The sequence below is a fragment of the Schistocerca piceifrons genome, chromosome 5 (genome assembly GCF_021461385.2).
Source record: "Schistocerca piceifrons isolate TAMUIC-IGC-003096 chromosome 5, iqSchPice1.1, whole genome shotgun sequence".
Classification (NCBI taxonomy): Eukaryota; Metazoa; Arthropoda; class Insecta; order Orthoptera; family Acrididae; genus Schistocerca; species Schistocerca piceifrons.
Window position 1 is genome coordinate 323,368,865 of NC_060142.1, and position 26,124 is coordinate 323,394,988.

Below are 26,124 nucleotides of genomic sequence, written 5' to 3' on the forward strand. Positions count from 1 at the left end.
ACAACGGTGCAAGGTGCATCAATCATGAAGGTATGGCCAACTGAAATGCGAACACGAACGCTAAAGATTTATTCTCATGGTATGGCATCACCAGGTACTGGAAAGCTGGCCTGGTTCTCGTGGATGCCTATGTACCACAAGAAGTGTCGAAGACATTGATAGGTCACGTGACGACCAGAGCCAGAAGCAAGCCGTAAGTGGATCTACATTTTTGTATGTGTATATGATATCAGAAGTAATCTTCACTTCTGTTTTTACACGAGTAATGTAGGTGTAAACGCAACAGCTTCTTTCGGTGTGCAAACAAAGTTACTATATCAACATGCGGCCACAGCTGCATGAACGAGCCTGCAGCCTCCTATAGCTTGTGGTGAGACCTGAGGCCGTACGAGTGGTGCGACTGGGACTTGGATGCTGGTGGTGAGCACCTATGGGTGGAGTCTGAACTGTGATTGAAGCCTAACTGCGGATACTGACATCTTGTGATGTGTGAATGGGGGCACAGGTTGTGTCTGTTGTCTCAGCTGAAGCTGGTCCCTGCCGCTGACCGCCCACTGTTATCGAATCATGGCACCAAAAATCTGGCACCCGCTGTTCCCTACGACAACACTTTGCACCCACTCCCTCCTCCCCCCAACCAAGATATGTAAACCTGCACCATAGCATGGGCCGGAACGCTAACTGTGCCCCCTCAAGGACTGGTGCGGAAGCTCTAACAACGTGTGAATACTCCTATTAAAAACTTCAGCTGGACTGCGACTCTTGATGGATGTGGTTCTGTAGGTGGCGAGGATGTTGCTTTGGGTTTCTTTGACTGATGACATTATTGCTTTCCTCACCTGCATCTTAAAAGTTTTGACCAAATGTGTATATGTATTTTCCACATCTCTTTCGTAAACCATTGGATCGATTTCAACCAAACTTGGAACAAATACAACCTGTTGTCTGGAAAAGAGTACAGTGACTAGAACCACCTCTTATTAGGGTGAGAGATGGTGTGAAAATGGAGTGACATTGGAGGATAAAAGAGAGAGAGGAGATGAGGAGTTGGACAGAGAGAGGGAGGAGGATGAGGAGGAGGAGGAGATGGACAGAGAAAGAAGGACCCGATAGAAGGGGAGGGGGGGTTGGGGTTGGGTTGTTTGGGGAAGGAGACCAGACAGCGAGGTCATCGGTCTTATCGGGTTAGGGAAGAATGGGGAAGGAAGTCGGCCGTGCCCTTTCAGAGGAACCATCCCGGCATTTGCTTGGAGTGATTTAGGGAAATCACTGAAAACCTAAATCGGGATGGCCGGACGCGGGATTCAACCGTCGTCCTCCCGAATGCGAGTCCAGTGTCTAACCAATGCGCCACCTCGCTCGGTAGAAGAGGAGGGGTAGACGGACAAAGATAGAGGGATGGGGGTAGCGGAGATATATTTGACATATGATACACGTGTACGTTGGTGAAGCTACGGGTAAAAAGCCAGTCTTTTTTCATAACTACGAAGTTACTGCTCGATATTATAATTTTTGCCATATGCAAACCCCTGATTTTCGAGTAAATTTCACATCCTCCATAGGACAATGTCCCAAGAAGTATATGAAGAGAAACGTGTCTGGTCCTTGGCTTTTACCAGCGGTGACAAGCTACATCCAGCTAACTGTGACAAAGAAGATGTAACCAAGTGTACATCAATTGTAACAGGCTTCTTCACAGAATTTTAAGAAACTGAAACTAAGAAAGTTCCAGGGTAAGTCATCTACGAATACATTTAAGATTTCTTTGAGACTTTTCACCGTTTTCGTTAAATGTTCCACACTTTTATTCTCACGCGAAGCGATTACTGCGCTGTGCGTTAACTGAGATGTTTTTGGTGTCCTGAGTAGTACTGTGTTTGTGGACAATTCGAACAGGTCGGACGATTTACGTAGCAGTTAGAGAAATCTTGGAATATGCTTGAGCTATCGGTCGCCTGGTAACATCGCGACGTCTTTTGGTACTACCTCCACGATGTGACTTACTTGTAGCATCATATATGTACTGTGGATTTGGTTAATAAAAATATCCGTGAAGCACAGACCGCAATATCTTTCATAGTGCACGTCACATGTAAAAACAGCAGCTAATAAATGGCCGGCCGGGGTGGCCGAGCGGTTCTAGGCGCTACAGTCTGGAACCGCGCGACCGCTACGGTCGCAGGTTCGAATCCTGCTCGGGCATGGATGTATGTGATGTCCTTAGGCTAGTTAGGTTTAAGTAGGTCTAAGTTCTAGGGGACTGATGACCTCAGTAGTTACGTCCCATAGCGCTCAGAGCCGTTTGAACCATTTTTGAGCTAATAAATAAATAAAAGATCAAATCACAATTCAGTCCACTTTTCCTCGTCCACCGTGCTGCTGACATTGTGAGTTGGCTCTAGGTCAGAGGGGTGGCATGAACGCCGCTACATACACTTTAAGCCCCACAACAGCATCCGCTGTTTGGTTGAAAGATTTTGTAGGACAGCACTGATCACAGATAGTCAGACAGTAATGCAAATAAAAAGATAAATAAACGACAAAACAAAACAAATAAAATTAAGTAACTAACTGGAACAGGTAATTGAACCAAGAAGTCAACAGAATGACAAAGTTGATTTAAAACTGGATATTGTACTGACAGTAAGACTCACACGAATATGTTGTTTTTGTTGTTGTCTTCAGTCCTGAGACTGGTTTGATGCAGCTCTCCATGCTACTCTATCCTGTGCAAGCTTCTTCATCTCACAGTACTTACTGCAACCTACATTCTTCTAAACCTGCTTGCTGTATTCATCTCTTGGTCTCCCTCTACGATTTTTACCCTCCACGCTGGCCTCCAATGCTAAATTTGTGATCCCTTGATGCCTCAGAACATGTCCTACCAACCGGTCCCTTCTTCTTGTCAAGTTGTGCCACAAACTCCTCCATAATTCTATTTAAAACCTCCTCATTACTTATGTGATCTATCCATCTAATCTTTAGCATTCTTCTGTAGCACCACATTTCAAAAGCTTCTATTCTCTTCTTGTCCAAACTATTTATCGTCCATGTTTCACTTCCATACATGGCTACACTCCATACGAATACTCTCAGAAACGACTTCCTGACACTTAAATCTATACTCGATGTTAACAAATTTCTCTTCTTCCGAAATGCTTTCCTTGCCATTGCCAGTCTACATTTTATATCCTCTCTACTTCGAACATCATCAGTTATTTTGCTCCCCAAATAGCAAAACTCCTTTACCACTTTAAGTGTCTCTAATTCCCTCAGCATCACCCGACTTAATTCGACTACATTCCATTATTCTCGTTTTGCTTTTGTTAATGTTCATCTTATATCCTCCTTTCAAGACACTGTCCATTCCGTTCAACTGCTCTTCCAAGTCCTTTGCTGTCTCTGACAGAATTAAAATGTCAGCGGCGAACCTCAACGTTTTTATTTCTTCTCCATGGCCTTTAATACCTACTCCGAATTTTTCTTTTGTTTCCTTTACTGCTTGCTCAATATACAGATTGAATAACATCGGGGACAGGCTACAACCCTGTCTCACTCCCTTCCCAACCACTGCTTACCCTTCATGCCCCTCAACTCTTATAACTGCCATCTGGTTTCTGTACAAATTGTAAATAGCATTTCGCTCACTGTATTTTACCCCTGCCGTCTTTAGAATAAGGATACAGAAAAGGACATTAAAAGTGCATCATTTCCGTCTCAAGTTGAAAATTAAAACTGTAGCGAGTTCGCAAACAGCAAACCATTTGGCAGCGTTCTCAGTTAATTCAGTTAACCCAGCAGCAATAATGAAATCCAAATCCCGACGACATGGCAGAGGGAAAGTTCCTCAGTTATGCTGTTTACTGTTCGTAGAAGTTTATCAGGTGCCAAGATGATGTTCTTCAGTCAAGAAAAGTACAACACTCGAAAACAGCGGGAAGACGACCAACAAGGGAATGGTCCAATCCGCTGTCGTTACGTTCTGACCAAGACTCCAACAAAAGCAATGAATTATTTTGCGCAAATCGTGAGAAGACGTACCATTGAAAATTAATCTCTCCCATTTTATCAGATTTTGCTACAAAGCTCCGGAAACAGTAACCCACTGCTACTTATTACTGGCATTGTTGTGTACAAAAGTGTAACAGTAACTATGTCTTTCTTTCACACGAAATGATAAAGTGTGGTTTGCACGGAACGTGACTTACTGGCTTTATACACAGCGTTTCAGAGGATAACAAGAAGCTTCGTCTTCACGTCAGTTACGATTTTCTCTGTAGTATTATCTGTTATCGATATCTCCCCTACACGTTTACTTGAGGTAAACTTCATAATTTAGCGATTTACTGAATCTGTTTAACCAGGTCGAAAATACTCGGAAATCAGTAATGTCCAAATCACTTGCAATTCAGTGCTCCCAGTGTCCTAACAGAGCCCAGCCTCTCACGGGCAGTTCTAAATCGTTCGAACAGATTTTCTTTCACATTTTTGTGAGTTTCATTTTAGTGCATATTTTGTATTACGTGTAAATCTTCCTTCTATTTATATAATTCATGTTCAAATTTTATGTATAAACGTTTCCTCCTTCCTTCGTTTAAAAATTTAAAGACTTTTCTCTCTCACAGAAAACTGCTGCTGTACATGTTTTCTTTGGGCTTAGAAGCTACTCTGTTTTTATTCTGTACTTTAATTAGTACAACAATCATAGTTCGAACAACAACTCACGAGTTCGACGAGTTGTTTCCTATTTCTTTCGATGTTTCCACAATTTCTAACGAAATGTCGACATCATTCACAATGAATGTCCAAGAAATTTACCGATAAATGACACATATGTAGGTCTTCAGGAAAAGTAGATGATTTAAGTTCCAAAGGACGTTCTTCATTTTCCACCTGTGCAAGGTTGAAAACGTTAATTGGATGCCGCATTACTGTGAAACTCTGGAACCTGCACAAAAGCAGATCCTATTGCCAAGCATATACAAAGAAATCACAAAGAAAATTAATTTGGTTTCGTTTGCAGCGCTAACACTCAGCCATACCGCAAAGGTAACTGTTAATTTTTACGGATATTAGATCAGTTGCAAATTCGAGCGAACAGTAATTGTCACCAACGGTGTCAGAGAAGCTATCAACGGAAACTGAAATTCGCTTTACAAATTACGATCGCGTTGCGCCGTTTCGTCTGTCTACCGAGGTGCCGTCGAACAAGGATATGTGCCTGCCGTGTTACGCAGTGTGCTGTCTGCTGCATCTACGGCAGGGATATACACTTCTACAGCCGCCTGGTAAGCTACAACTTCGCAAATTTCAACATTAAAAAAAAAAGCCTTGGAGTTGGTCTTAACAGCCGAAATTTTGACATTGTGTTTGTTTTGGTGTATTCTTCCTATTTAAAAAAAAATTTAAGGCACGTTTCGACCTGTCAGATTGGACACTTCCATTATTTAAGTCCACGTGGCTGCTCAAATTCTAATTGTAGGAAAGATTCTGTTGTACGGCTGCTCTGAAAAGTCCAACTCCCGTCTAAACACTGTCCCCATTCTCTTCATACACTCCTGGAAATGGAAAAAAGAACACATTGACACCGGTGTGTCAGACCCACCATACTTGCTCCGGACACTGCGAGAGGGCTGTACAAGCAATGATCACACGCACGGCACAGCGGACACACCAGGAACCGCGGTGTTGGCCGTCGAATGGCGCTAGCTGCGCAGCATTTGTGCACCGCCGCCGTCAGTGTCAGCCAGTTTGCCGTGGCATACGGAGCTCCATCGCAGTCTTTAACACTGGTAGCATGCCGCGACAGCGTGGACGTGAACCGTATGTGCAGTTGACGGACTTTGAGCGAGGGCGTATAGTGGGCATGCGGGAGGCCGGGTGGACGTACCGCCGAATTGCTCAACACGTGGGGCGTGAGGTCTCCACAGTACATCGATGTTGTCGCCAGTGGTCGGCGGAAGGTGCACGTGCCCGTCGACCTGGGACCGGACCGCAGCGACGCACGGATGCACGCCAAGACCGTAGGATCCTACGCAGTGCTGTAGGGGACCGCACCGCCACTTCCCAGCAAATTAGGGACACTGTTGCTCCTGGGGTATCGGCGAGGACCATTCGCAAACGTCTCCATGAAGCTGGGCTACGGTCCCGCGCACCGTTAGGCCGTCTTCCGCTCACGCCCCAACATCGTGCAGCCCGCCTCCAGTGGTGTCGCGACAGGCGTGAATGGAACGACGAATGGAGACGTGTCGTCTTCAGCGATGAGAGTCGCTTCTGCCTTGGTGCCAATGATGGTCGTATGCGTGTTTGGCGCCGTGCAGGTGAGCGCCACAATCAGGACTGCATACGACCGAGGCACACAGGGCCAACACCCGGCATCATGGTGTGGGGAGCGATCTCCTACACTGGCCGTACACCACTGGTGATCGTCGAGGGGACACTGAATAGTGCACGGTACATCCAAACCGTCATCGAACCCATCGTTCTACCATTCCTAGACCGGCAAGGGAACTTGCTGTTCCAACAGGACAATGCACGTCCGCATGTATCCCGTGCCACCAAACGTGCTCTAGAAGGTGTAAGTTAACTACCCTGGCCAGCAAGATCTCCGGATGTGTCCCCCATTGAGCATGTTTGGGACTGGATGAAGCGTCGTCTCACGCGGTCTGCACGTCCAGCACGAACGCTGGTCCAGCTGAGGCGCCAGGTGGAAATGGCATGGCAAGCCGTTCCACAGGACTACATCCAGCATCTCTACGATCGTCTCCATGGGAGAATAGCAGCCTGCATTGCTGCGAAAGGTGGATATACACTGTACTAGTGCCGACATTGTGCATGCTCTGTTGCCTGTGTCTATGTGCCTGTGGTTCTGTCAGTGTGATCATGTGATGTATCTGACCCCAGGAATGTGTCAATGAAGTTTCCCCTTCCTGGGACAATGAATTCACGGTGTTCTTATTTCAATTCCCAGGAGTGTAGATTGCTGACCAACCAGAGACCATGAGGCGCTCCGGCGTAGCCTACTTCAAACTGTTAATAGCAGACTATGTTAGATTCATAACTTGTTACGGTACTGTCGTTAAAATGACCATCGTCATCCATTACATAAATATCATTACAATAAAAATATCAAAATAAGCGTCTTCTCATGCTGGTTAGTTCCCAACCTTCTAAATCATTCTGATATAAATATTATAGTAATTATCAATAAAAGCGTTGAGTGGTGACGTCAAGAATTCCCTTAAAATGAATAAAAAACGAAGAAAGAGCTACATGTAAATCACGATGCCATATCCAAATGGCACTCAGAGTTCAGTTCTTTCTTGTGACGCATTCAATTCACATATAGCGCACGTCATATTTGAATTATGGACGATTTACATAGTGACCCGTTTCACTCTACCAAGATAATACAGAATTTGGCACATAAATATAATTTAGAACCATTTAGTGAAAGGTTAAGGATATAAAGGACACATGCTGACGTCATGCTACTAGCTCCTGTGAATTACTTTGAGTTGTGGTCCGTATGATTCATATGAATGAATCATATTTATTACTCTAATATCACTTGAGTTTTAGATAAACCAATTATTATTCGTTTACAGCATATAAAATTTCCAATTTTTCATATTGATGAAGAGTGTAGCTGCGCTAGTTTGCCAGTAATATAACTTAAAATGTTTTTTAAATCATGGTTTATAAAAGCTTTGTTACTCTGAACTAGAGGTTATTAAGTGAAGTGGAATGCTGCAATGAACTTGTTAAATCAGGACACTCAATTCGATATCCTCATATTATTAGTATTTTAAATAATCTTATCACTTTTATGCTACGGAAATATTTGTTAGTTGTTTAGCTTTTTTCGTAGACATGTCTCTGTTTCAGTTACTGATTGTAACGAAAATAATTACATAGACGTTTCACTGCGTAAGAAAAAAAACATATTTTTACAAAGCTGAACAGGCTCTGTGTTTCAGTTGCTGTCGTAGATGGCGTGGTACGTTCAACAAATTAGTACTTCTTCCAAATAATTAGTTTCTTGTTCTTATTCGTTTGTCATTGCATATTATATTTCCCTTTGCGTTCGTTTTAGGCTGAGTATTACAGATTTTACCTGAAGATTAAAAATGGGAATGTTATGGACGATGCAACGGTGTTTTACGCTTCTATCTGCATTTATAATACTACATGTGGTGTGTTAATCCCCCGTAAAATTTTTTAAAACGAAGCTAATAGCAATTTTTACATAACTTGTTACTTGAAACAATTTTTCTTTTGGTCTGTCTGTTCTCAGATCTGAAGATAGTAGTTAAGCTACCGAAACTGGTAATCACTTCGTAAAAATCTGTAACATTAAATGCGATTGAGAAAATATACAGAAAATTTTTGAAAATTTAAAAAAGTTTTGTAGTAATTTTTCAAAATTTTTGTAATTTTATATTTTATTACATTATACATTAACTCGTGTCCTTCATCCCTGGGTGTATGTAACCTCATCACGGAATCATCTTGCATACCTCTATATTGATGGCATGTGTGTCAGTTGTAAATTGTTTGTGTTCACCTCACAGTACACATGTTTTCGTGTCTGTTACGGCAATCATTTCTTCGGTAGCGATATATATGTTGGTCACATTTCACGTAATTGTCATATACTGTAAACATGTCTAAATTATATGACAGTAAATATGTTTACATTACATGACAGTTACGTGAAATATGACCAACATACGTCACTACCTAGGAAATGATAGCTGTAACATACACGATAACCTGTGCACCGTGAAATCAACATCAAGTTGAACAGCACAAAGAATTTAAAACTGACAAACATGTCACTATATGCCACTGACGATGGGACATAAATACCCGAATACAAGTTTATCTATTAAACATTTTAACTGCAGCTCATGGTGTTTAGAATACGTCCTTTAACGAATATCGTTCGTCTGCTCGTAGACGTGAGATTTGTAAGCGATCTGTAGAGTATGTAGAATTCTATATAGTTTCAGTCACGAGGCATTGGCTGTTAGACGTATACAGATATGTAGTGCAGTAATACAATGGCTGGCGAGCTTTCGAGTCGCTCAGTTATGAATACGCAGATTGCGCAGTACACGATGAACAGAAGTTTAGAATCGAATTTCGATGAGAGGAATTGCGATGTACGCACTGCAACAGTAAGAGTGTTGTAATAAGTATAATGTATGAATCGTGTGGAGTGGTATTGGCGAGTAACGGTTCGCGTAAGTAATAATCAGCCACCATACGAACGGTTACGCAAGTTCTGAGTACGCTGCAAAATTAGTAATGAGTTTCTGAGAACGATAACTGCGAAACTTTGTGCAGACACGCAGTGGATAATTACCACGACATTTCTGTTTATTTAATGGTGTACTGACCGAACTGAACTGCCGTTGTAACCTGTTAATCTTTCTGTGGAAGACCGACTGCGGTTTAATCGGAAACTAGTCAAAACGTGAACGTTGAAGTGTGAACAGTGCAGTTAAACATTGCTTCTTTGATATCACTACGAAGAACAGTTTCTTTCCGAGCTGTGTATGTTTTATTAACTTTCCCTTGCCGGTGTCTGTTCTAGAAATTTGTTCCCAGCAGAAGCAAAATCGAGCAGGTACAGAGAGCTGGCTAAAGCCGGAAATAAGTTCAGCCGAAATTTTGTCAAACGATCTAACAGTGTTCGGAAAGGATAGATTAAATACAGTTGGTGGTGGAGTTTTTATTGCTGTCAGAGGTAGTTTACCGTGTAGCGAAATCGAAGTAGATAGTTCGCGTGAAATAGTATGGGTAGAGGTTATACCTGACAATCGGACAATTGGATCGATTTACTGACCCCGAGACTCAGAAGATAAAGTTGCTGAACAGTTCAAAGAAAACTTGAGTCTCATTTCAAGTAACTACCCTGCTCATACAATTATAGTCGGTGGTGACTTCAATCTATTCTCGATATGCTGGAAAAATTATACGTTTAAAGACGGCGGCAGGCATAAAACTTCATCCGAATTATCTGTACAGTGCGAAAAGTGGCAATTGACCCTGAATAAAGAAAAGTGTGAAGTTATTCGCATTAGTACTAAAAGAAATCAGCTAAATTTCGATTACTCGATAAGTCACACAAATCTGAAGGCTGTAAATTCAGCCAAATACTTAGGGATTACAATTACAAATAACCTAAATTGGAACTATCACATAGATAATATTGTGGGTAGAGCAAACCAAAGACTGCGATTCATTGGCAGAACGCCGGCCGGAGTGGCCAAGCGGTTCTAGGCGCTACAGTCTGGAACCGCGCGACCGCTACGGTCGCAGGTTCGAATCCTGACTCGGGCATGGATGTGTGTGACGTCCTTAGGTTAGGTAGGTTTAAGTAGTTCTAAGTTCTAGGGGACTGATGACTACTGCAGTTAAGTCCCATAGTGCTCAGAGCCATTTGAACCATTTGAACCACTGGCAGAACACTTAGAAGGTGCAAGAGATCTACTAAAGACATTGCTTACAACACGCTTGTCCGCCCTATTCTGGAGTACTGCTGTGCGGTGTGGGATCCGCATTAGGTGGGACTGACGGATGACATCGAAAAAGTACAAAGAGGGGCAGCTCGTTTTGTATGATCGCGAAATAGGGGAGATAGGGTTACAGACATGATACGTGAATCATTAAAACAAGGCGTTTTTCATTGCGACAGGATCTTCTCATGAAATTTCAATCACCAGTTTTCTCCTTCGATTGTGTAAACATTCTGTTGGCACCCACCTACGTAGGGAGAAATGATCATCACGATAAAATAAGAGAAATCAGGACTCGCACAGAGAAATTTAAGTGCTCGTTTTTCCCGCGTGCTGTTCAAGAGTCGAACGGTAGAGAGACAGCTTGAAGGTTGTTCATTGAACCCTATGTCAGGCACTTTATTGTGAATAGCAGAGTAATCACGTAGATGTAGATGTAGATTACAGGAAGAAGAAATAGCTGGCAGTAAATACGGCCAAATTATTATAGGCATAGGTCGCAGAAATCTATCGATACCCGCTTGTACAGCAATAAGGTCAGAACAGAAAAATAGCAACGAACAATAGATCCTGTCCCGTTCAGAGCAGCGGCAGCTTACACACCTACTTCCAGAATAAGCATATCAAGAAATATGAGTGTATTTCCCGAAATACACTCATAGCTAAATAGCTACAGATCGAGGTAAGGCGTAATCAGAGACATTTGCTGTAGAGTAGTGTCCCAGAATGTGATCCCAAAAATTATGAAACAGAAGATAAACGTTTCAAAAATAGTAACGAAGCCGGAAGACAGCTTGAGCAGAACAACTATTCAGCAGGAGCCTCGGTTTCTCTAGGTCGCTCGCATCTTTAGCAGTGACGTGGTGTGTGCTCTAGGTGGCGGTTCCAGAACGCTACGGACGGCAGATCCCTTTCCTGAGAAGCGGCTGTGGGAGAATCTGGAAGAGTACTTATGTGGAGCTTCCAGGCTGCACTTCGTGTCCTCACTGCGCCTCAAATCTCAGACGTGTTCCACATATTTCAAATCAGAAGTACCAGCATCAGTAAGAAATTCATCCCCCACTGAAGATACATGTGGACCGGCTTCTTTGTTTTCGGGCTCATCGTTGTCTCACGGGTTTTATGCGAACCACCTGTCCGCCCCCGGTACCTGAGTGGTCAGCCGGCGCGGTAGCTCAGCGTGTTCGGTCAGAGGGCTGCGTGCTCTCTGTAATAAAAAAAAATAAAAAAAACTGAGTCAAGGAACCAACGATCAATTTGAACGGATGTCTTGTGACGTCCGCCCCGACGAAAAAAAAAAAAAAAGTGGTCAGCGTAACAGAATGTCAATCCTAAGGGCCCGGGTTCGATTCCCGGCTTGGTCGGAGATTTTCTCCGCTCAGGGACTAGGTGTTGTATTGTCCTAATCATCATCATTTCATCCCCATCGACGCGCAAGTCGCCGACGTGGCGTCAAATCGAAAGACTTGCACACGGCGAACGGTCTACCCGATGGGAGGCTCTAGTCACACGACATTATTATTATTATTATTATATGCGAACCACCACGAATCCCTCTCTTGCGTCAACCTCTTCATTTCACAGTAGCTCTTACACTCAGCGTCTTCAATTACTTTTTGTATATAACCTAACACACCGTGTTTAGAAGTAGTTATTAAAATGTCCTCGGTCTCAAGTTCGACCACGGCCACTGCTTAAATCGATATTAATAATAAAGCTAAAAGCATCGTGTCTGTTTGTCTGTTTGAAAACGCTAACCTCCAAAACCGCTTGCCCAATTTCCGTGGGGTTTTTGTAGGTATCTTGATCGTAGCTTGGTACAACACATTTATTTAATTTTTATCAGAATCGGAACACGTATGAAAAAGACATCGTAATTCAAAGTTTTGTCTAAAATCGTCTGCTTATCTTAGTAGTTTAATCATCATGGTGTAGTACATCAAAGAACCAATAGATGGCGCTGTTAGTCATAATGTACCAATGTATCAACAGACGGCGCTGTTAACTTTTTTTTTAAATTCAATGACAGGTGTATTTTTACAAGTTTACGTCAGTCACAGAACGAAGCGCCGCCATCTTGTCTTTATGAATACAAGCCAACAGCTAATTTAGTTGGCTAGGATATACGGATTTATTAACTTCGCTTTGTGTATTAAAAATTTAACGATACTGCTTTGCTTCTTTCGATAAGTTTTATTTATATTTGCCTTCTTTCCTATGAAATTTTTTTTACCTCAGTGACAGAAGTATTTTCGGAAGTGTACGTCAGTGGCAGAAATAAGGGCTTCAGTCTTGTCTTTACAATTATGAACCAACGTCGAAACTGATTGGGTAGGATGTACGGATTACTGGTTTCGCTCTGTGTATTAAAAAACCTAACGACATTCCTTTGCTTCTTTCGATACGCCCCGTTTCTATTATTTACTAGGAAAAACGAATTTATGAAGTTTGCTTTGTGATTTAGGTGCCTCTTTATTGTGTTTTATTTCGTTTTCTTTACGAATTATTACGCCTAGAAAACGGTCGTGTCTTTTTGAAAACATAGAATGGCTAAAAGACTGAAGGTTACACTCTCCCAAGAACCCAGTGAGGACCGCGAGGCGAGGCTTGCTGCGACTCGAGAACCTTAGCCTCCAACTCACTCTTTGGAAACTCCTTCCAATACCGTGCAGCGACGTGAACTCTGATCGAGAGCGTCGTGCAATATCTCGCTCCTCTCAACCCTTAACTTACGGCGGCTTAATGTTACTTGTCTTTAATGTAACATCTTAGAAGCGGAATTTTTAACACGAAATGGCGCAGGCGAGCGAGTTTACATATCCAGGATCACAGTTTTTCTTAACAATTTACCATTTCGCTTTAAACATGTACTGTTCCCAGTGAGCTTATGTCACGAACATAAGCAAAGCATAAGGTCAGATACTGAATGTTGTGGGCGTGGACCTTATTGTCAGCTGCTTTTCAAAGAAGCGAGAATATTTTATACACTTAAAGTAATATCATTCGCACCAGAAAATGTTGTAAAGAGAATAAGAGGCAGAACAGAGGCTTAGTTACTTTGACCAGTTCAGTTGTAAGCTGTTCTCATCAGAATTAACGGCAGACCAAAACCAAGAACAATAATCAATAAAAGTTTTCTGGCTTTGTGACCGCATTGTCAAAAATATAAAACTACCGATGCTTCGGTCACTGTTGCAACAGTTTTATATTACTGGCAATGTGGCCACAAAGCCAGAAAATTTTATTGACTGACAATGGCCGCGGAAGCCTACGTTTATATTTAACCGAGAACAATAGTTTAGGTTACATGCCGACGTCGCAAGCAGAGTATAAGGCAGAGAAAGTATATGAGGATACTGAGGGTGTAAATCAGTAAGTAAAGGTATATGGAAATCCAATAACCATGCGTGATTGGAACGCTGTAGTAGTGGAAGAAACAGAAGGCAGAGCAACAGGAGAATATGGGCTCCATAACAGGAATAAGAGGGGAGAGAGACTAATTCAGTTCTGCAATAAATTTCGGCAGGTAATAGAAAATACCCCCCCCCCCCCCCCCCCATGAACCATGGACCTTGCCGTTGGTGGGGAGGCTTGCGTGCCTCAGCGATACAGATAGCCGTACCGTAGGTGCAACAACAACGGAGGGGTATCTGTTGAGAGGCCAGACAAACGTGTGGTTCCTGAAGAGGGGCAGCAGCCTTTTCAGTAGTTGCAAGGGCAACAGTCTGGATGATTGACTGATCTGGCCTTGTAACAATAACCAAAACGGCCTTGCTGTGCCGGTACTGCGAACGGCTGAAAGCAAGGGGAAACTACAGCCGTAATTTTTCCCGAGGGCATGCAGCTTTACTGTATGATTACATGATGATGGCGTCCTCTTGGGTAAAATATTGCGGAGGTAAAATAGTCCCCCATTCGGATCTCCGGGCGGGGACTACTCAAGAGGATGTCGTTATCAGGAGAAAGAAAACTGGCGTTCTACGGATCGGAGCGTGGAATGTCAGATCCCTTAATCGGGCAGGTAGGTTAGAAAATTTAAAAAGGGAAATGGATAGGTTGAAGTTAGATATAGTGGGAATTAGTGAAGTTCGGTGGCAGGAGGAACAAGACTTCTGGTCAGGTGACTACAGGGTTATAAACACAAAATCAAATAGGGGTAATGCAGGAGTAGGTTTAATAATGAATAGGAAAATAGGAATGCGGGTAAGCTACTACAAACAGCATAGTGAACGCATTATTGTGGCCAAGATAGATACGAAGCCCACGCCTACTACAGTAGTACAAGTTTATATGCCAACTAGCTCTGCAGATGATGAAGAAATTGAAGAAATGTATGATGAAATAAAAGAAATTATTCAGATTGTGAAGGGAGACGAAAATTTAATAGTCATGGGTGACTGGAATTCGAGTGTAGGAAAAGGGAGAGAAGGAAACATAGTAGGTGAATATGGATTGGGGGACAGAAATGAAAGAGGAAGCCGCCTGGTCGAATTTTGCACAGAGCACAACATAATCATAACTAACACTTGGTTTAAGAATCATGAAAGAAGGTTGTATACATGGAAGAACCCTGGAGATACTAAAAGGTATCATATAGATTATATAATGGTAAGACAGAGATTTAGGAACCAGGTTTTAAATTGTAAGACATTTCCAGGGGCAGATGTGGACTCTGACCACAATCTCTTGGTTATGACCTGTAGATTAAAACGGAAGAAACTGCAAAAAGGTGGGAATTTAAGGAGATGGGACCTGGATAAACTAAAAGAACCAGAGGTTGTACAGAGATTCAGGGAGAGCATAAGTGAGCAATTGACAGGAATGGGGGAAATAAATACAGCAGAAGAAGAATGGGTAGCTTTGAGGGATGAAGTAGTGAAGGCAGCAGAGGATCAAGTAGGTAAAAAGACGAGGGCTAGTAGAAATCCTTGGGTAACAGAAGAAATATTGAATTTAATTGATGAAAGGAGAAAATATAAAAATGCAGTAAGTGAAACAGGCAAAAAGGAATACAAACGTCTCAAAAATGAGATCGACAGGAAGTGCAAAATGGCTAAGCAGGGATGGCTAGAGGACAAATGTAAGGATGTAGAGGCCTATCTCACTAGGGGTAAGATAGATACCGCCTACAGGAAAATTAAAGAGACCTTTGGAGATAAGAGAACGACTTGTATGAATATCAAGAATTCAGATGGAAACCCAGTTCTAAGCAAAGAAGGGAAAGCAGAAAGGTGGAAGGAGTATATAGAGGGTTTATACAAGGGCGATGTACTTGAGGACAATATTATGGAAATGGAAGAGGATGTAGATGAAGATGAAATGGGAGATATGATACTGCGTGAAGAGTTTGACAGAGCACTGAAAGACCTGAGTCGAAACAAGGCCCCCGGAGTAGAAAATATTCCATTGGAACTACTGACGGCCGTGGGAGAGCCAGTCCTGACAAAACTCTACCATCTGGTGAGCAAGATGTATGAAACAGGCGAAATACCCTCAGACTTCAAGAAGAATATAATAATTCCAATCCCAAAGAAAGCAGATGTTGACAGATGTGAAAATTACCGAACTATCAGTTTAATAAGTCACAGCTGCAAAATACAAACACGAATTCTTTACAGACGAATGGAAAAACTAGTAGAAGCCAACCTCGGGGAAGATCAGTTTGGATTCCGTAGAAACACTGGAACACGTGAGGCAATACTGACCTTACGACTTATCTTAGAAGAAAGATTAAGGAAAGGCAAACCTACGTTTCTAGCATTTGTAGACTTAGAGAAAGCTTTTGACAATGTTGACTGGAATGCTCTCTTTCAAATTCTAAAGGTGGCAGGGGTAAAATACAGGGAGCGAAAGGCTATTTACAATTTGTACAGAAACCAGATGGCAGTTATAAGAGTCGAGGGACATGAAAGGGAAGCAGTGGTTGGGAAGGGAGTAAGACAGGGTTTTAGCCTCTCCCCGATGTTGTTCAATCTGTATATTGAGCAAGCAGTAAAGGAAACAAAAGAAAAATTCGGAGTAGGTATTAAAATTCATGGAGAAGAAATAAAAACTTTGAGGTTCGCCGATGACATTGCAATTCTGTCAGAGACAGCAAAGGACTTGGAAGAGCAGTTGAATGGAATGGACAGTGTCTTGAAAGGAGGATATAAGATGAACATCAACAAAAGCAAAACAAGGATAATGGAATGTAGTCTAATTAGTCGGGTGATGCTGAGGGAATTAGATTAGGAAATGAGGCACTTTAAAGTAGTAAAGGAGTTTTGCTATTTGGGGAGCAAAATAACTGATGATGGTCGAAGTAGAGAGGATATAAAATGTAGGCTGGCAATGGCAAGGAAAGCGTTTCTGAAGAAGAGAAATTTGTTAACATCCAGTATTGATTTAAGTGTCAGGAAGTCATTTCTGAAAGTATTCGTATGGAGTGTAGCCATGTATGGAAGTGAAACATGGACGATAAGTAGTTTGGACAAGAAGAGAATAGAAGCTTTAGAAATGTGGTGCTACAGAAGAATGCTGAAGATTAGATGGGTAGATCACATAACTAATGAGGAAGTATTGAATAGGATTGTGGAGAAGAGAAGTTTGTGGCACAACTTGACCAGAAGAAGGGATCGGTTGGTAGGACATGTTCTGAGGCATCAAGGGATCACCAATTTAGTATTGGAGGGCAGCGTGGAGGGTAAAAATCGTACAGGGAGACCAAGAGATGAATACACTAAGGAGATTCAGAAGGATGTAGGTTGCAGTAAGTACTGGGAGATGAAAAAGCTTGCACAGGATAGAGTAGCATGGAGAGCTGCATCAAACCAGTCTCAGGACTGAAGACCACAACAACAACAACAACAACAACAATAGAAAATAAACTGGGATAATGATGATAGTCATTGAAATTCTCGAAAGCTGTAGATACTGTGATAGTGAAAAATCACATTAGCAGTTCAGTTGGAGAGGAGTGAATATCTTTTCAAAGGGTAATCACAGAAATTGGACGGGAAAATGTAGGTACAAAGAAGGTAACAGAAGAAATACTTCAGTTGATCGACGAAAGAAAGAAATAGAAAAAAGTTCAAAATAAGCAAGGGATACAGCAATATAAGTCACTTAGGAACAAAATAAATAAGAAGAGTAGGGAAGCCAAGGAGAAATGCTGCAAGAAATATGTGAAGAAATCGAAAAAGAAACTATCGTTGAAAGTACAGATTCTCCACGTAGAAAACCGAAAGCAACTTTCGGGGAAATAAATAGCAACGCCGTCAATATTAAGAACGCAAGACGAATATCTACTTGTACATCCACACTGCGCAAGTCACCTGACGGTGTGTGGCGGAGGGTACCCTGGGTACCTCTATCGGTTCTACCTTCTTTCCAGTCTCGCATTGTTCGTGGAGAGAAAGATTTTCGCTATGTCTCTGTGTGGGATCTAATCTCTCTGATTTTATCCTCATGGTCTCTTCGCGAGATATACGTAGGAGGGAGCAATATACTGCTTGACTCCTCGGTGAAGGTATGTTCCCGAAACTTCAACAAAAGCCCGTACCGAGCTACTGAGGGTCTGTCTTGCAGAGTCTTCCACTCGACTTTATCTATCACCTCCGTAATGCTTTCGTGATTACTAAATGATCCTGCAACGAAGCGCGCTGCCCTGCGTTGGATCTTCTCTATCTCTTCTATCAACCCTATCTGGTACGGATCCCACACCGGTTAGCAGTATTCAAGCAGTGGGCGAACAAGTGTACTGTAACCTACTTTCTTTGTTTTCGGACTGCATTTCCTTAGGATTCTTCCAATAAATCTCAGTCTGGCATCCGCTTTACCGACGATTAATTTTATATGGTCATTCCATTTTAAATCACTCCTAATGCCTACTCCCAGATAATTTATGGAATTAACTGCTTTCAGCTGCTGACCTGCTACATTGTAACTAAATGATAAAGGATCTTTCTTTCTATGTATTCGCAGCACATTACACTTGTCTACATTGAGATTCAATTGCCATTCCCTGCACCATGCGTCAATTCGTTGTAGATCCTCCTGCATTTCAGTACAATTTTCCATTGTTACAACCTCTGGATACACCACATCATCATCTGCAAAAAGCCTCAGTGAACTTCCGATGTCATCCACAAGGTCATGTATGTATATTGTGAATAGCAACGGTCCTACGACACTCCACTGCGGCACACCTGAAATCACTCTTACTTCGGAAGACGTCTCTCCATTGAGAATGACATGCTGCGTTCTGTTATCTGGGAACTCTTCAATCCAATACCACTGTTAACTGTCGAAAAGAGAGACAATAGTTGGAAAGAGTACTCTGAAAGTCGCTGCTAGGAGCAAGCACTGATGAAGTAATAGAAGAAGAAATGCGAGTCGATATGGAAGGCTTAGGGCGTACACTATCAAGAGTCAGGGTTTAACAGGGCTTTGGAAGACTTGCGTTAAGATAAAGTGGAAGGGATAGATAACATTCCTTAAGAATTTATAATACCATGGTGGGAAATGGTAACTAAATGACTATTCATGTTGGCTTGTATAATCTATGAACTAGGAGACGTACCATCAGACTTTCAGAAAAATATCATCTACGCCATCCTGAAGGTAGCAAGGGCAGATAAGAGCGAGATGTGTGGCACAATGAACTTAACATCGCATGCATCCAAGTTACTGACAAGAATGTTATACAAAAGAATGAAAAAAGAAATCTGAGAATCTGTTAAATGACATTCAGTTTCAGTTAAGGAAAGATAAAGGCGCCAGAACATTTCTGACGTTGCACTTGGCAGTGAAAGCAAGACTTAAGAAAAATTCAGACACGTTCTTAGGATTTGTGACCTGGAAAATTGTTTGGCAATGTAAAATTGTGCAAGATTCTCAAATGCTCAGAAAGATATACTGTATACAAGAATCAAAGGGAAAATTAGGAATGGAAGACTAACATCGAAGTGCTCGGATTAGAAAGGTCATAAGACACAGTTCATCCTATACATAAAGAAAGTAATGACGGAAATAAGAGGAAGATTTAAGTGCGGGAGAATATCAATGATAAGATTCGCTGATAACATTGTTATCCTCAGTGACAGTGAAGAAGAGTTACAGGACGTGTTGAATGGAATGAACAGATCCAATGAGTAAAGAATATGGATTGAGGATAAATCGGAGAAAGAAGAAAATTATGAGAGGTAGCAGAAATGAGAACAGCGAGAAACTTATCATCCTAATTCGTGACCACGAAGTAGACGAAGTGAAGGAGTTCTGCTGCCTTGGAAGCAAAATAGCACATGACGAACGAAGCAAGGAGGACATAAATAGCAGAGTAGCACATGCAAAGAGGGCATTCCTGGCTAAAAGAGGCCTAACAGTGTCAAACAACGGCCTTAATTTGAGGAAGAAATCTCTGAAAACGCACATTGGGGCACAGCATTGTATGGTAGTGAAACATGGATTATGGGAAAATCTGAAAAGAATGGATTCGAAGCGCCTGAGGCTTGGTGCTATAGAAGGATGTTTAAAATTAGATGGCGTGACAAGATCGTGGCGTGACGAGATCGGTGGGTAGCGGAACACTTTAAAAATGACGAGAAGATGGGACAGAATGATAGAACACCAAATAACAACCTCCATGGTAATAGGGGGAACTTCAGAGGGCAAAAAATGTAGTGTTAGGTAGGGATTGGAATACATCCAACAAATGAGTGAAGACGCTGGGCGCAAGTGCTACTCTGTGATGAAAAGGTTGGCACAGGAAAGGAACTGGTGGCGGGACGTGACAAACCAGTCAGAAGATTGATGATCCTGAAACAAATAATCATTCTCTCGCTTCTTCTCATTAGTGTTTGTCCGTAGCTCGTGATCGTGCGGTAGCGTTCTCGCTTCCCGCGCCCGGGTTCCCGGGTTCGATTCCCGGCGGGGTCAGGGATTTTCTCTACCTCGTGATGACTGGGTGTTGTGTGATGTCCTTAGGTTAGTTAGGTTTAAGTAGTTCTAAGTTCTAGGGGACTGATGACCGTAGATGTTAAGTCTCATAGTCCTCAGAGCCATTTGAACCATTTTCATTAGTGTTTTCTACGTATTCTATTCCTCGCTGATCCCTCCGAAAATCCAATTTCTTATTTTTTCAAATCATTTAATTTGGAGGTACGTTCTGCGACATCAGTCCACCCCGATAGCTGAGTGGTTAGTGCGGCGGTCTGTCACGCCAAGGGGCCCGGGTTCGATTAGCCGGCACGGTAGCTTAGAGTGTCCGGTCAGAGAACTGGTTGGCCTCTGGAATAAAAAACTGAGAGGAAGGATCAACAACGAACAAAATGAAAAAAAAAAATAGCTGAGTGGTTAGTGCGGCGGTATGTCACGACAAGGGGCCCGGGTTCGATTCCCGGCAGGGTCGGAGATTTTCTCCGCTCAGGGACTGGGTGTCGTGTTGTCCTCATTATCATTTCATCATCATCAGTGGAAGGCAACGGGAAACCGCCACTGTAATCACTTCTCTCGACGCTCATGCGTGGCCTCTCTGACGAGGCTTTCCCCATGACAAGACCTGCCGTAAGGCACAACACAAAGTTTTTTTTTCTATAACATCACAGCCCAGACGTTTCCATTCTCTTCTTCTTCGGATTTCTCACAACCTTTGATTTTCTTCCATACACTGCTGTGCTCAAGAAGCAGATTCTCAGAAATTTCTTTTATAAGTCAAGGCCCTTGTTTGATACTACAATGGTGAACCTGGTTTAGCAATGAACTCCTCTTTTTCTGTGCACGTGTGCTCATATCCTCCTTACTGCGTGCACCATTGTGCTTTCAAGGTAGCAGGATTCCTTCAACTCATCCACTATCCGGTCCCCAGCTTTGATATTAAATCAGTCATCAATCTTATTTGTGTTACTGCTAACTACTTTCGTTTTACTTCGGTTTATTTTCAGTCTATATTTTGTTAGCATTTCACTTCATTCTATTTAACAGCTTTTCCAGGAATTCGCTTAAGATAGGAACGTCGTCAGTTTAATTTATCAGTTACGTCCTTTCACCCTCAATTTTAATCCCGTCCTGAAGCTCCCTTTAATTTCTTTCACTGGTTCTTCGTTACAAAGGTTGAACAGTGCAGGGAAAATACTACATCCCGTTTTAGGCCGCTTTTAATCCGATACTTTAGTTTTCCCATCGTCTTGTTCTCTCTTGTGTGTATTGTAGCCTTCAGGTATAATTGAAGTAATTACATTTTTCTAAATGTGCCTTTTTGAGTGGCTGTAACCATTAAGTCATCAACTATTTAATTATATTTGATGTTAGCATGTCCCTCGATCCACACAAATTTTACCTCATTGCCAGGGTTTTTGTTTTCCTTGGTTGCTTTCGTAATGCCCATTACCAGTGGATAAGTTTTCCTGACCAGAGCTGGTATGTGCATATCTTGGAACAAGACTGCTACTATGATTCTACCGGATATGGCTTTTCCTCCACACGAATTTAACAGGAATTGATATATCGAAACTCCCAAATATCTAACGATCAGTAGACCGCAGTTTCTAGGGCAGCACACTGTTGTTCTGCTACCAGGAAAAATTCCGAATAACTCTGCCAAATATCAGAGACCACGACTTTGGATGCCACACAGAGTTCAGCTTGCTCCACAGATGCCAGTACGGCTACGATTACGGACAGCGACTTGGCTTCTCTCTAGGACAACAACAGGGTAGGACTTGGATTTTTTGTGCATTTCAGTTGTGGACTCTGTATGTGGAGAGGGCAAGCCCAATCTGTATTCATTAAATGATTGTCAGAGGTGCAACAGTTATGTGTGAATCCTTAAACCAATCTTGTAATTGTCCAAATAGAAAAAGAATTCTGAAAAGAGAACCACAACTACGAATAGTCATTATAAAATGCCGATGGAAACCTATGTCCGAAACTATCAATCGCTAAGGCAACAGCGCATAGCAGCTACAAGAGACAAGGCCTTTGAAATACCAATCATTTGCTAATTCAAGCCTGTAGTACATTACGTGTCAATCTGACGTTTATGCAGCAACCTCCAAAGCGTTGCATTTTAATGACTAGTGGTGTACTTTTTCATTAGTGTACTTGTTCAACCCATGATTTTTATTGAACATTGAGAGTTCACCGCCTATATAAACCGTGAAAATCTAAGGACTTGCGAGGCCGATTATGGCGTATGTTGTCCCCAATTTATCCGGACAGCGCAAAACAGATAGTATTAATTTTCGCAGCTTATTAAATTGCGCGTGGACATGGCGCATATTGCCGAACACACCTCATTTGTGACGGACTCTATCAGGGTTATGACCGACAAGAGCATATTGCATTTGGATTCTGTTTTCGAACGACTGGTTTAATTACGTCGCGAACTGAATCAGTCTGCAACAGCGTACTGTTTGGTTTATTTATCCCATATCGGGAGAAACAATCCAGCTAATTTCGGCCTGTTATCAATAAATTTTCTGGTAATGAATATCAACAAAGTCAAAGGTAAAATCGGTACTATGTTTACATCTGCACCGCCATTTTCTGTCACGTTTATACACGTCATGAACCGTGAGTTGAAGATACAGTTTTCCTGATTACGATGACATTAATTGCAACATAGTCCTTGACAATACACATTCCACTTTCCACAGTGTTATTAACTGTTGAATTATTCAACTGGAGTTTGTTTATAAAAGTGGGTGTAATCATATGCTGCCATTCAAGTACCACAAAGATTAATTTCAATAGAAATCGCACTCGGAAATACCTTAATATAAGTAAATATGAGCAAATAGTGCTTTTAAATCATAAGACTTTTTCGTCTGTGTTTGCAAGACGTTGGAGATGTATAGGTGACTAGTAAAAATACTGACTTTAAAAAGATATCGTCATCCATTTGCCCTCTCACATTTGTACTTAGTCAAGCTAACTTTAGATTAGTAAAACGCTAAGAAAAGTCACTACACTAAAAAAAATCGACTCTTTCTTCTTCATTTGTATTAAATAGCTACTGTTTATCCCCCCATCGCTGGATTAATGTCCAACACTAACGTTCGTGTTAGAAGAAGAATTATCTATGTGCCCCCCCCCTCCCCTCTCCCAGTACGCATAACATTTTTTCATCTAATTTTTATAAGTTTTAGCTTTTTGTTTCCTTTTTCTAATTAACTGCAGAAACGTAACAGAAATAAACTTTCAATAAATAACGCAAACAGAAAGGTGCATCAAAAAATGTTGAAAATGGGAGGAATGGTGGGATTGGTTTATAATTTTTTGTTGAAACTGTGATTTGTAATACTGAATCTGAATTCAATTATTTATTCAATGCTATCTGCGACAATACTTGCACATGTTAAATATACGTTTCTTGTTGTACATAAATAAAAAGTAATAAAGCATTTTACATTTACAGAACAAGCAACCAAATTTGAGAATTATTGTTACAATTATGAGGTGCAAGTATTATAAAATCATAAGAGAGGCACTTGTATTAATTTACGAAATGAAAACTTCTAAAAGAATGAAAACGGCATCTAACACCACAGTTTTTCCAGGAATTTCTTGAACAAAAAGGGCACTGAATTTCGATTGAAATTTGTGGCGAGTACATGTTCTTTCCAATCTGATTTCACTTCATCAGGCACATGCAGCTTTCCTTTTGCCTTTTGTTGATTTTATATTAGCGTATCGCTTACAGAATCATACTTCACCGGCACATACATAGGGTGCCCCATCTAACCCTGCGACCATATGTATTTCCGAAATGAAACACAATGTGAAAAATCCATTTGTCTAGGGATGCACCTAAGTCAGGGACTCACACAATGGGCAGGAATACAAAATCTATAAAATTAGACAAACATCACGTTCAACACAAAGTTACGTTTATTTAAATGGCACATTTATGTTTTTTCTGCCGAAATGAAAAATAAAGGTACAATTTAGTGATAAGACTTGGTTCTAGTTTCCTTGACACAGTAATTAGGCGCCTATAACCCAGAGAAACTTCATGTTTGTGCATTACATAAAGCTCGTAAAACGCACTATTAATCACCAGTCGGAGGTTCGAGTCTTCTCTCGGGCATGGATGTGTGTTTTGTCCTTAGCGTAAGTTAGCTTAAGTTAGATTAAGTAGTGCGTAAGCTTAGGGACCGTTGACCCCCAGCAATTTGGTCCCATAATGGTTATTAAAGATTCCAAATGCGAAATAATCCTGGGATAAATGCCTAAGATGGCCAGTCTTTGTAATCGGAAGCTTTTACGATCGAGGTGTAGTGGCAAGACTTTGAAGATAAATGTAGAGAATATCGCATGTAAACATTGTGATTATCTTTTCCAAATAATGCTAGCTAGAGACCAAATAATGGTAGCTAGAGACTGAGAGAGCAAACGATTAGCAAATGAAAGGCACTGGGACTGCTAAACAAATTTTTTAATGCAATTAATACCTTAAATTAAACAAAGACGACTGAATGACTTTATTATCACAAGTGATCGATCTGGGTGTGAAGTTACACAGTAATGAGGTGGAGAATCTGAATGAAATGCCAGTCACCATTTATGCACCTCCCACAGAGGATAACAATGATTGATGAGTCGGCAACAAAATTTTGCAGCGTTAATATGATGTTTCTTTTCCTGTCCATTAATCATTGTTTCCTTATGGTAGCACTCAAGTTGTCTTTTTAACTATGACTCAACATCGTAATTGGGCAATCGTGGAAATTAAGTTATTCAGTCGTATCAGGTGAAAATGTAATCATCTAAAGAAACCGTTACTACTATGACATCAAAAAAAGGAAATTAACCTGACCGCTTAGAGACACGACTTCTCAGGGCAATATACCTTGGTGATTAACAGACGACAGACCTTTCTTCTCGATTCAGTTAATGTAATGGTGAAATAGCATTGGTGACTACAGATAGGCATTTGGATCTGATGAGGTACCTGTACGATTCTAAAAAGATTATCTGACAGAAATTGTTTCTTCTCTACTAGCAGTCTGTCGTCGCAGGTTGGTAACATGCCAATCATTCGATTGGAAGAAAGCGTAGGTCATTCTCATTTTTAAGAAGCGTCGTAGGACAGTTGCACATTACTACAGATCGCTATCACTGACGTCATCTGTTGTAATTATAGAATACGTTTTAAGCAGTCAAGATTATTCGGGAGACCTAAAGTCGCCGCTTTACGACTCATTATGGCACTCGCAGCCATCTTGTGAGAGCTCACCCTGTGTTAGACAAAGTTTTGCGCTGTCTTCCAGCGACTACAGGAGAAGCCTCGAGAATGAATTCGTATATCAGCCGTCGCTTTTCATTTTGTGACACTGTTTAGTAGTATCGACTTCAGCACTATCCAATAGACATCACAGCTAGTCTTTATTTTTCCTGATTGTCTCTTGGAAATGGATACGGACTGCGCTTTTTGTGTGCAGACGTAAAGAGAAATGGCTTCTGTCGGGAGATCGCCTGAAGCTGTGTGGGTGGCACGTTACAGAAATTGGTTCCTTTGTTTCTGTCTGGGAGTTAGGGGAAAGTTGGTTGACTTTATTTACGCCTGCCTGGCGGGAACAAGTCTCAGTGATAGAGGTCAATGTTCTCGCATTTCTTAAAA